The sequence below is a fragment of the Antedon bifida genome, chromosome 8 (assembly GCF_963402885.1).
Source record: "Antedon bifida chromosome 8, ecAntBifi1.1, whole genome shotgun sequence".
Taxonomy (NCBI): Eukaryota; Metazoa; Echinodermata; class Crinoidea; order Comatulida; family Antedonidae; genus Antedon; species Antedon bifida.
In genome coordinates this window covers 3,477,437-3,490,796 of record NC_136233.1, presented here as the reverse complement: position 1 = coordinate 3,490,796, position 13,360 = coordinate 3,477,437, and the positions used below count along the sequence as shown (strand labels likewise).

The 13,360-nt window shown below is 28.3% G+C and overlaps 1 protein-coding gene across 1 annotated transcript in view; it reads right to left on the bottom strand.

Annotated features, from left to right (window-relative positions):
* The window catches only part of LOC144850824 (TOX high mobility group box family member 3-like), a 58,743-nt gene that overhangs the window by 44,561 nt on the left and 822 nt on the right, over positions 1 to 13,360 (bottom strand). The window contains exon 2 of the mRNA XM_078708293.1: positions 4,186 to 4,296. The gene's annotated coding sequence lies outside the window, so the exon portion shown is untranslated. The remainder of the gene's footprint in view (positions 1 to 4,185; positions 4,297 to 13,360) is intronic.

Here is a 13,360-nt window from a genome sequence, read left to right as displayed (position 1 = left end):
TACCTTTTAAAATAATTATTATTTTTTCCTTGTTTTTTTTTACTGTCATATTAAAACTTCATTTCACTTTTGATTTCATTATGTTTTTTTACATTTTTGTATCACTAATACCTTTTAAAATAATTATATTATATATATAATTATATATACTGTATTATTATTCATTGTTTTTCTTTACTGTATGTAAAAGTATTAAAATGTTTCAACTTGATTCCAATTTTCATTTTTTTTTCTTCAATAATTTCATTTTTTTTAAACCGTTTATAAGATCATTTTTCTAAACAATGTTTTTATTTTTGTTACTTTAACTGTTTATTTGTCTTTTTATAAGTGAAATTATAATTTCTTCTCGTTCTTTTTTTTATTATGGAAGTAAATAACTTCCTTAAAACTACAAAATGGCGATTCAAAGTCTGATTTTATAAATCTTTTTTGGGGGGACAATACATCTTTAAGTAAATGAAAATCATTGACATATCTGTCATTTTTATTATGCTTTTACAAATCACAAAAAGTGGAATTCATCGTTGACAATATCTGGTTAAATCCGATTCCATTAATTAACATGTCGTCACCCGTACAGTCCAGCATCCAACGTAATTAGTCACTTTCTCCATCCCTGATATTTTAAAGGACGCAAATTTATATCCATGACTGCGTTTATTAATAAACTCCCATGAGGTTTCAAGTCCGTATATTGACTCATTGATGAGCAAGAATTTATCCTTAAAATGGATGCTGTTCATCTTACTTTGCCTGATTTATTAACACTTTGAGTTATACGTGTATAAATCATTTGCCACGCTGTAGTCTTATAGAAAACAATTTGGCCGCGGACGCGAAATACAAGATTTAATATCGTAATCTAATACACTATTGTGTTTTGCTATTATTAATAATAATAGCAATATTAAACTGGTAGTATTATTTTACATATTTTTAATAAAGAATTGATATATATTTCGTCTTAGTGTTAACGTTTTTTATTTCTTTTGTATTGTTAAGTGTAGTATAGAAAAATATAAGAAAATAAATGAAAAAAGGAGATAACATGGAATACAAAGATTTAAAAATGTTACTGATAAAGATGATCAAATTGTAATGACATTAGAAATTAACAAAAATGTGATAATACTGAAAATAATGATGATTTTATGGTGATGACATGAAAGATGATATTAATGTGAATAAAAGTGGTATTTACTCCACAAAATAGAGGGAAAAAAAGAGAATTGAAATGATGCTATAAATAAAAAACAAAAACAAACAAAAAACAAAAACACAAAAAAATGATGCTATACATAAAATTGTTATCAAACTGAAGTTGAGATGTTTCCAATATGCATTTACATTTTTTGATTCATTTTTTATCCACATCACACACTTACATAGGGTTGCAATTTGTTTATCATTTACTATGTTTATAGATATATTGTCCCCCTGAAAAATATATATTTTGACCACCAAAAATATTATTTACCAGAAAAAACTGAAATTTAAAGCAAAAAATAGTCAAATAAATTTAAGTTTATTTCAAAATTTTGTTTGGTTTTTTTTCTATGGAAATGAATAACTTCATTAAAACTGCAAAATGGCCTATTAAAAGTCCGATTTTGTATCTTTATTTTCATGATTTTGGGGGACAATCTAAATAATCTTTAACAAAATAATCTTTAACAAAATAAAGGTCAATTTATAATTTTAATTTTAATAACAAAAATCATAATTTTCACCTTATTGCAAAAAGCTATAATAATCAATATTATAATTATTAATAATACATTTTTTTTTTAAATTTCTATAAAAAATCTTTTTTTTAGACTTATATCCAACATTTTTCTTGACATTTGATACTCTTCATTTTTAAGGAAAGCAAAGAAATTAAATGTAATGTAAAGATTCTTAATTACAATATAGAAGCTTTTGTCCGATAGTCCACTGGGATATTAATCTTTATCAAATCACCTTCATTAATAATTTACAAGGTCGTTCTTCTTCTTGATAAGGTCATTTATCATAATAACAGAGGGGTGTGGTTAGAGATTGGAAGAGCTACTTGATTCAGTCTTTCTAAGAGCACCTGTCGATCTATAGATACAGCAAACCACTACAAATTTACTATTTTATGGTTATAAACAAAAAAAGCTATCAATTAACAAGATCTTGTTTATTGGAGATGTCTGTGCATCAAACCAAAATTAAAATATTTGAAAATTGAATCTGGTGGTTGACATAATAATAATATTTTAATTTAGCAAACAAATTGATTAGAAATTTCATGAATAAGTACTGGGGTATTTCCAATATGTTCTTTCAATCTTCAAAATATGTAGTGGAGACATAAAACATTTGATAGTAAATATAAACTTAATATCATATTTTATTTCAGTAGTGTAGCCATATACAAATCACTGCTCTTCTGATGAACTATTTTTAAGAGTCTAAAAAAGGGCCCTAAAAAAGTGCACTAAAATATTCAATAGGTTTTTTTTATGAAGGAGACATCAATGATAAATATTTCTACTTGTCCTTTTTAACATGATAATAATTATGTTTTTGTCAACAAAAAAAAACAAATAACCAGTACAGAATGTTAAAGATGTATTTTAAAAAAATTGTTTTGTTGATGCTATTTTAATGTCACATAATAATAGTTATCCACTTTAACCAAAAATTGGATCTAAAAAAATGTATTTAAAGCAAAAAAGTATCAAATTGGCTGCCAGCCAATGGATTCTTGGTTGAATTTAACCATTTATTAATATTATGTTAATAAATGAAAACATTTTTTGGGGGGTGTTTTTCTATGGAGGGTGATTATTTACAAAATAACCTATTCAAAGTCTACTTTAATTTATCTTCATTTTTCATGTTTTTGGGAGATAATACATCTTTAAAAGTTACATTATTCAAGTAACAATGTACATTTCAACATAATACTTCTGTATGCAAATTTTCATGCTAACTAAATCTAATTATTAAAGTCATCAACCCTGAATATTGAATTAAGTTTGTTTACTTTAGTTTGGCATGTGATACATTGTTTTGTTTGTTAAATACCCTTAGCAATAGCAGCCAGGAGTAAGAATGATTACAATCTTTTCATAAACCTCTACAATATATCCATCAATTGGCAGGAACAACAGCAGTACTCATTTTAGAACATGATGTCTTCTTATACCGAGCAAAGTACATGGGCAAACACAGAGTTAGTTTTCTTTGGAGGGCAGGGAGTTGTGTTGGGGGTGTTTGCAGAGGGAGCATCAGATTTTTTAGAGGTAATTAAATAAACATCATGTACAAAATCTACTATTGGTACACCTACAGTACAATTTGAGATTCTTTATTTGCTTATTTTATATCGCTATGAAAAGGTAGAAAGAAACCACAGCTCTTTTTTTAAACCCAAACCAAACGCACAACTTTTGTTCCGCACTGCAACCACAGCTCTTTTTTTCAAACCCAAACCAAACGCAAAACCCTTGTTCCGCACTGCAACAAAATTCTGGATCTGTCTCAGAAGCATAGCTCATGCACAACATAACCCGTTTTCATATTTATTCACAAAAACAAATTAAAACTTGATAAAAATAAAAGTACTCTTAATAGTGTATGTACAACATTGATCAACATTGTCTGACATCCACCCCTGCAGACAAATTTCTGTTGTTGGGTCAATTACATAATTCTTCTTTATTCTTTCAGGACAGGTGCTTAGGTAATTCCCAATTAAATCTATTATTTACTTTTAAAACTATTGTTCTTATATTTTTCTAACAGACAAATAACACAATAGAAGATTACAGTGTAATACTCAGGTAATTAAATAATTAAGTATGTACTTACATGATAATTAGTGGTATCCCCTAGCACTATTTACATCTAAGCTGTGGGTGGGATTTTATCTGAGCCATGGGCTTACATTTGAGCAATAAGTATAAATTTGAGTAGCAAGTTTATACATTATGTTCAATGTACTTGACACCTTCTGTCTAAAATATCTTTTGGAAACGTTAATAATAAATGTGCACTTGTAAACAGTGAATGCAACACGATATAAAACCCACAGCTACTGGTTTCCTCCAGCGGACGGTTAGCCTCTCAAATTTCATTAGGAATATGACAACATGGTACTACTGTACAAGTAGTACAATTTCTTCAACATACAAAAAATAATAAACTTACACATTTATTATATCGTGTTTACTGCCCAGTGTGACTGTAACAATACCTGGTTAGAAGCGTCTTTATCAACCACTACAGTAGTTGAGGCTGCAACGTACAATTATCTTGTATCTGGAAATTAGGCGAAAAAAATCAATATTAGAAACTGTAAATAAATTACATTGTTTTTATAGTCTATTGTCATCTTTCCTGATAAAATTTATGACAAAATACATCACATTGTTTTTATATTTTATACAAGTTATTCATCTTTCCTAATAAAATGTATGACATTGCTTTACCAGGCTGGTTTTACAACAAAATACATTGAATTGTTTTTATATTTTATACAATACATTCGTCATCTTTCCTAATAAGATGTATGACATTGTTTAACAACTTTAAAATGCATTACATTATTTTAATGTACCGTATTCTCTGGCATAATCCCAGTGACCTCCTAGAACACGAAATTGGGCCGACTTTGGGGAGGTGGGACTATACTCGGGGAAAACCTGGTTCAGAAAAAAAATGATTGGAAAGCATTTCTTGTAAAAACTCATCTGAACTGGCTAGAGAGAGGCCTACTGTACATCCAGACCAAAAGTCAATACTGGGACTATTCCCGGGGATATGCCTGTTTGTAAAATCAGAAATAAAGTAAGGGGTGGGATTAGACCTGAAGTGGGATTATACCCAAGGATATACGGTAGTCGACAAGACTGACTAAACAACTTTTCAAAATAATTCACCGGAAATTCCAGATATCTGGTTTTTATTTCCTTTCACTGGTGTAAATATCGTTTGTTTGATCATTTGTTGAAAAGCTGGTGCTATCTTTACATTCTAATGTGCTGTTGATGAAGGATACTCGATAATTCAAATGTTTACAAGTGAAATTAAAGAGATTCAAATACAAGTTTACTCTTAAGAAATAAGGGATAGCAGGTGTCCGTATATAAAGAGCAACATAAGAGTTTTGTTTCTTTCTGCGTTTTAACTGTGAACATGACAAACTATTTGTTTTAGTCATTAAGTGGTTTTATAGTAGATGGATGGGACAAATTTGTCTACCATTAATCAGATCAACAAAAAGCTTTTAAACATGTTTAATTGAGGTTTGTAATTCATTTCCGATAACACAGAGATGATTTGTAACCTAATGAAAAAGTTTTGACAGGGGATTGAGTGAAGATTCACCTGACGATCTCAACACTGATAAACATAATTTATAATTGATTAAATATTAATATTTAACAATATGAATAATTTACTATTCTTAAACAGGAAATATTGATAACCTTTGGTTTATCAATTTGTAATTGTCAAAGAGAGTTAGAAAGTATAGGTACTTAAGTGAAAAACTGAGGTTTTATCTTTAATAGAAAGACTTTGGCCTCTAAAACTTAAGAAAAAAAAAGAGGAAAATTTGCTTTAGTTGAATTTTGAAAACTGACTTAAGCAAAATTATTGAGTTAAATTCAAATTTAAGATTTTTTTTTTTTTGCTAAGCAAATTTAATAAAGCTAACTTTAGAAATTCTCCAAACCTAGAAATTTCTTTAAAATATAATATTTTAGTAAATAATAAGTAATATTATTTTTTCCTTTGTTTATTCAAAACAATTAAAAGACTTATCTTTTAAAAAAATTAAGGCCCACTTTATTAATTACTTCCTTCCGAAGTATCAACTATGAGTTTCTCTCAAATTAACAGAATATCTTACATTGAATATTACTTACAGTATTATTTTACAAATAGACTACAATAGCTGAATTTCAAAGTGATATATTTAGTCACTATTAGCTATCCATTAGAAGGATTTAAAGCGGGGTCAACAACGAGATACGAAAGATGATCCCGTCAGATCAAACGCTAAAAAAGTACAAGTATTGTCCTCGTTTGCCCTCCAGTACAAGGATTCGGATTTCATCTAAATTTTAATGAACTTAAATTTGTAAGTAGCTGTCATAAGTTATTACATCATCATTTTTTTTATAAATTGAATTCAATATTTTGATGTAAAAACATTCATTTACACAAGGGATCATGTCAAAATTGTTCTACCTCGGTTACTGCAGTAACTGAATTTAATACTACAATACATATGTATATGTACAGGTTTAGAGTTAACAACAGTTACTGCAGTAACTGAATTTAATACTGCAATACGAGGCATTCACTACAATACATATGTATATGTACAGGTTTAGAGTTAACAATAGTTACTGCAGTAACTGAATTTAATACTGCGATATGAAGCATTCACTATAATAAATATGTATGTACAGGTTTAGAGTAAGCAAAAGTTACTGCAGTAACTGAATTTAATACTGCGATATGAGGCATTCACTACAATAAATGTATGTTCAGGTTTAGAGTAAACAAAAGTTACTGCAGTAACTGAATTTAATACTGCGATATGAGACATTCACTACAATAAATGTATGTACAGGTTTAGAGTAAACTGCAGTAACTGCAGTAGAATAATTTTAACATGATTCACAAATATTATTAGAATTACATAACATTTTTCTATGAACATTAAATTTTGATTATCATTTTGAGTTTTTGTATTGGATTGGCTACTGTAGGACAATAGTTTCTTACCATTTTTTTACTAATTTTATAGCATTATGTTTAAATGAACAACGGACCAAGTCTATCTGACAGGAACTTTCTCTGTGAGTTAAGTTCCGTTAAGCGCCACCTTGATTGTACCAGATGAAAGAGCATCGTGTCTGTTTTTTTTTTAAATTTAAATTAATAATTACAACCATAGAGATAATACCTCTATGTTACAACCAAGTCTATCACTCCCCCCTAAAACTTGAATCATGTATATTATTTTACGCACACTACCCTACATTTCTACAATGCTAAGAGTACTGATGGTTGAATATTGAATATTTCAAAGTTCAATGGACGCAATTGTTCACATGCGTCATTAAAATAATATTAATCAGTGGGATTTGGATTGCATTATACTAAAAGCCTCATCTATGATATAATCAACAACCCAGGTTTAAATATTACAGTAAATGGGTTTTCATTTTAAAAGGTTAGAAAAGTTCATGTCACGTTTTGGTAGTTAGGTGGTATTCACTTTTTTTACAGTAAAAAATAAATAAACAGAAGTACTGTAAATAAATCACTCAAGCCAATAATTTAATAAATAAAAATCGGTCAACATAAATAAACAACTAAAGAACCTAAAATAAAGAAATGTTTGGGATAAAAAAATCAAGCATATTTCTCATGTATTTCTGATTATTTCTGCTTTCGAATTATGTAACAGCGTAACCTAATTTCTTCTTTGCAAACCGCATTATGTACATTGATTGAGTAGGAATTTGAATATTAAATTTGTTTTAATCAAATCTGTACTCAAATGAATTCCATTGTTTTTGGTTGAAACAATCAAAGCGTCAGTTACCACAAAATATTTTTTACCATCCTTTGTACTACCCAATACAATAGAGTTTCATTAGGTATATAATAATCATGGTGAAATAATTTTTAAAAAGTTATTTCTCCATTGTATAATAATGCCCCACTCATGTGTTTATATGTTATATTATAATATATAGTAAAGACATGCTGAAAAAATGTCTACACTATCATTATCAAACAATAACAAAAATATGTGATGTGCCCAAATATGGTAGTGATATGTCTAAATATGGTAGTGATATGACATCATCATGTCCATTTTTTGTCACCTAAAGTTTGATAGTGTAGACAGAGCTTTAAAACAAAAAATGTTTCTCCTTTTTCTTTTTTTTTAAAGACAATCCAAGAAAAATTGACCATGGATTAGTTTATCCAACAACATACTGTTCTGCCCACATTATGTAAAAATTATGGATGTGGGGTTGGACAAAATGAGGTCAAAGTTGAAATAGGTCAGTGATGTCATCATCTTTAAGAGGGACACAGAGTAAGTTAGTCATAAGGCAAATATGATATATAAACACGTTAATGGGTTTCTAGTGAAATTAATTGCTTGTGAAGAAGATGTTGGCAAACATTTGTGAAATTGAGATTCGTTGACCTTTAACAGATTTCAGCTTCTCTGTAAACATAAGCTGTGTGTGAAGACGTTCCTCATTATAGAACAGATGCATACAGTGTATTCTTAAGCTCTGTCTATACTATCAAACTTTATGTGACAACAAAATGTGATGTGCCCATATATGGACATGATGATGTCATATCACTACCATATTTGGGCATATCACTAACATATTTGGGCATATCACTACCATATTTGGGCATATCACTACCACATTTGGGCACATCACACTTTTTTTGTCAAACTAGTTTGATAGTGTAGATAAGGAGGTAGATTTTGGAAGCATTACTGTTTCATTCTGTTAATATCTTAACACCTAAAGCTCTGTCTACATTAGTTTACAAAAACAGTGCGATGTGCCCAAATATGGTAGTGATATGCATAAATATGGTAGTGATATGACATCATCATGTACATATGGCCACATCACATTTTTTTGGCACATAAAGTTTGAACACAGTAGTGTAGACAGAGCTTTAGACTTTTTTGTTTAGTTACCTTAAACATTTGTTTATTATCATCAAAATATTTTCTTGCCTGATGTTTCTTATGTGTAAATATTGTGCTTTGTTTACTTTTATTTATAAATATTGACATTGTCAGTGCATTATGGAATGTAGGGATGTGAAGGTACTGTACACTTGTAACCAAAGAAGTTCAACCACCCAATAAAATAAAAAGTAGTATTCTTCAACAGTATCTCTTGACTCAACAACACAAATAGCAAAACAAAAACAAAGGATTTAATGAAATTATCCCCTCAGGGGATCTGTTCTTTTTATTGTTACACAAAATCATTACAAAGACAAAAGGACTAAATCAACTTTTGTTTAAACAAAGAGAATTGATACTCATGAAATCCAGTGTATTTATAGACCTTTAAAAATTTACTTTTATTGCTCTCTCTCAAATTTCGCAAATAAACTTTGACATGTTTCATTGACACTCAATTTGGCCTTTTCAAGTGAAGCTGCTTGGAGGATTGACCTTTGACATCGTGAACATTTAATGTTATTATATGGTTCAATCACCTATGTTGAAAATTTATAACGGTTAATTTGAAATTTACACCTTTAAGTTTATTTTTAAAAGATGATAGACTACTGATAGTGCATGTGTGATGATTGTAACGACACAGTAACATACTGTACATTAAATGCAGTTCTCGAGAAAGTGTCCCCTGAACAGAGGTATCTGAAATATACTGTATTTGTAGCAGTTTGTCCATTTATAACTGAAATCATCATTTTTGGTGTTCTGTGAAAGTGTATTAAAACTACAAAATAGGTTATTCAAAATGTAATCTTTATTTTGTTTTGGGAGACATACATACAATAACTTTTTTAAATTTATCTTTTATAAAAAACAAAGTCTTAAACAGCATCATTACATTTTTTTTATCAATCACCATGTGCGTGTAATCCTGCTGTAAATTGGCAAATATAATAATATAACAATATTCGAACATCAATAACGTCAAGTAATAATTTTTTTTTTAAACAGACAAAAACCAGACAGGGAAAAAACTGTTTTAATTAAAAATCTTAAAATTGGATGACGGCCAAAAAAAAAGTCTAAACATCTTTTTTGTCTTGTTAACTACAAGAAAAAAAATGAAGTTAATTTTTCTATTTTAATTTAAATTTTTTAATAAAGTTTTACATCTAAATTTATATTAAAAAAGAACAACTTATCAAGGGAGAATTAGCATTAATGAAATTCTCACGATAAGAAAACAAGACATGGCGACACAATGCAGTATATTGCAAAACTATGCGGTATTGATGTAGACGGGCGTTTATATTTTGAAATTTTAAATTGTTGTACACACATACGTGTATAAATTCTAAGCTATACATTTGTGACACAGTTTGTAGCAGCATAGACAGTTTAATCTTTCTAATAAATTTAAGTGTTGCCATGGGAAATTAACTTTAAGGAGTACATATGAATCCTAAAGAATTATATTTTATGAAGATAAAAAAACATTATAAAATGTAGGACAGAGTCTGTTAATACAGAATGCAACCACAACTACTTTTCTTGAAAGCGATTCATTCTATTTATTACTACTATAGATTTGAACATTTTACTGTGATTGTTGTGCAAATTATGAACATTTTACTTGATAAAACATTGTTTCTTTTTTTCATTTGTGTTTAATAATTTTTGTTCTTTTATTCCATTTCATTTGGCTAATGAAAAGATGAGCACAGCATTTTTTTATATAATTTTAAATGTTATTGTTACCCACTATACAAAATGGACATTTTGTGTTTCACATAGAGTAATTTTATTTTTTGCTTATTGGCAGTTAGTAGTATTGGACACCCTCACTAAAACATTGTTTCTTTTTTCATTTGTGTTATTTTTTGTTCTTACCCTCCATTTCATTTGGCTAATGAAAAAATGTGCACAGCATTTTTGTATACAATTTTTAAATGGTATTGTTATACACTATATAAAAATGTACACATAGAGTAACTCTATATTTGCTATATTGGCAGTAGAATTGGATGTAATGTGCTGTGCCAGGAGTGGGCAGGAACACCCTCCTTTTTTTACCCATTTTCAATTGCAACAATATAAGAGTAATAAAAGTTTTGCATAGTGAAAATGATCTCGTTAGGTGTACTACGAACTATCTCTACGATATTTCAAATCTCTTCACTAAATTTAAATTGTAGCTCTCTTCTTAGAGTTAGGCTAATGTTGGTTTATCCAGGTAAGCTAGGCACGAAATAGACTAGTGTGATTCTCCATTTTGTATTGTTTGTTGTATATTGTATTTATCCTGAAATAAAATGATCAATCAATATTCATTAATCCTTTTTTATTTTTCATACTATTATTAATTATTAAGAGCTGTTTGGAATTTTTATTTGTTGTGATTTTATTTACTTAATTCACACAAAAGCATCGGAACCTTAAAATTACTATACTGTATATTTTTTATTTTTCATATTATTATTGTTCTTATAATCCATTTCATTTGGAGTTAGGCCAATGTCGGTTTATCCAGGTAAGCTAGGCACGAAATAGACTAGTATGACTTTCTATTTTGTATTTTTTGTTGTATATATATTGTATTTTTTTTTAAATAAAGTGATCAATCAATCAATCTTTATTCATTAATCCTTTTTTATTTTTCATACTATTATTAATTATTAAGAGCTGTGTGGAATTTTTATTTCTTGTGATTTGATTTACTTAATTCTTATAAAGGTATCGGAAACTTAAAATCACTATACTGTATATTTATAAAAACTATCCATAGTATTATCTACAGTAGCATTCAGTAGTGATTATTTCAGTTAATACAAAAGAATTAGAACTTCACAGTGGAATCAGGTAAACAATTAAGAAGTGAACAAGTCAATCCTGAACAAAGGCAAGTTACCAACGACTAAACACAGCTGCCTAGAATGATTGGCAGAAACTTGTTGAAATTCATCCAATAACACCTGCTTATATTACTTTATTACTCTACAATATGAGGATGAATTTGAATAATATTCTTTTCAATTATAATAGTTTATTTAAAGATATATTGTCCCCCTGAAGAATAATTTTTTTAAATTTCTTGTTGAATATGTCATTTTAATGTCACATAATAGTTTTTCACTTTGATCAAAAACTGGATCGAGAAAAAAAATTATTTACCTGAAAAAATGTAATTTAAAGCAAAAAATACTTAGATTGTCTGTCAGACAATGAGTTTATGGTTAAAATTAACCATTTATTTTGTCTTTTTATATGTGAAATAATAGTAAATAACTCAATTAAAACTGCAAAATGGCCTATTAAAAGTCTGATTTTATTAATCTTCATTTTTTGGGGGGAAAATACATCTTTAATTGACAAAATATTTTCACTTTTTTAAAAAAATCAAAATTATATCGAGTACATCGACAATGAAATGGTGTTCAATGTACAGTACTATAGCAAATCTGATGACCATTTAGAGTAACGATCTTGTAGTGCGCCCTCATGTTACTGATCAACACTGATGTTCTGTACATTTTCTGAAGTTACAATTATTCTATTTTAAGGTAAATCATTTCGTATTCAAAAACTATTTCTTGAATAAACAAATTGATTATTGGTGCAAAATATACTGCTGGATAAAAATATTTAATTCCAGAATTTGCGGTCCATAATTTTATATCGACGATAATTTCTTGAGTACATGGACTGTACCAAGTTTATTTCAAACACTAAAGAATAGTATTTTCTGTTAATAAAATAAATCTACCTCAAATCCAATTATTCATAATTTTGCTCATGTTCATTGTTAATTAGTTACAATTCCAGCATAACAATATAATTTATCAACTACTGTAGCTAATTAATAATTATGAGGTCAAGGTTCAGTCAATGAGTGCACTTTATTTTCAGTTAATGAACTTTGAACCTGCTTTGTTGTAGCACCTGTTTAATAAATAAATATTATACAAACAAACTCATACATGCAGTGCCATGGAATAACTTTAATGCAGTGCCATGGAATAACTTTAATGCAGTGCCATGGAATAACTTTAATGCAGTGCCATGGAATAACTTTAATGCAGTGCCATGGAATAACTTTAATAAATAAAAATATATTGAGAAAAGTTGTTTTAACTTACTTTTTACAAACCTATAAAATGAGACTAATTAAAATAATTTTTTTCAATTTTTAATTTAGTTATCAATTAATAATTAATATTTTAACAACTTAACTAATTATAATAGATACAATGTAATAATACAACAGGTATGCAGTAGGAAAATGAACATTCAATGGCAATAATTACTTAAAAAACTGGACAGAAATTACTGCAAAAATGCAAAACTATGAAAAGCAACGCAAACAAAAATGTTATTTGAATTTGAATGAAACTGAGATCATTGCTTAAAATAGCTATATATAATTTAATGGTGTACTTCGACATAAATCAATGAAACAAACGTTGGTATTATCAGGACAGGACTATATAATTTATAATAATGCTGTAATCCTTAAAATTATAGAGGGCAGCAGATTATCTTATAATACATAATTAAGTACATCAGAATTAATTAACTAGGGGCCTATGGTGAAACGGGTGCTATTCCACTTAGAACATTTTATTTGTAAGA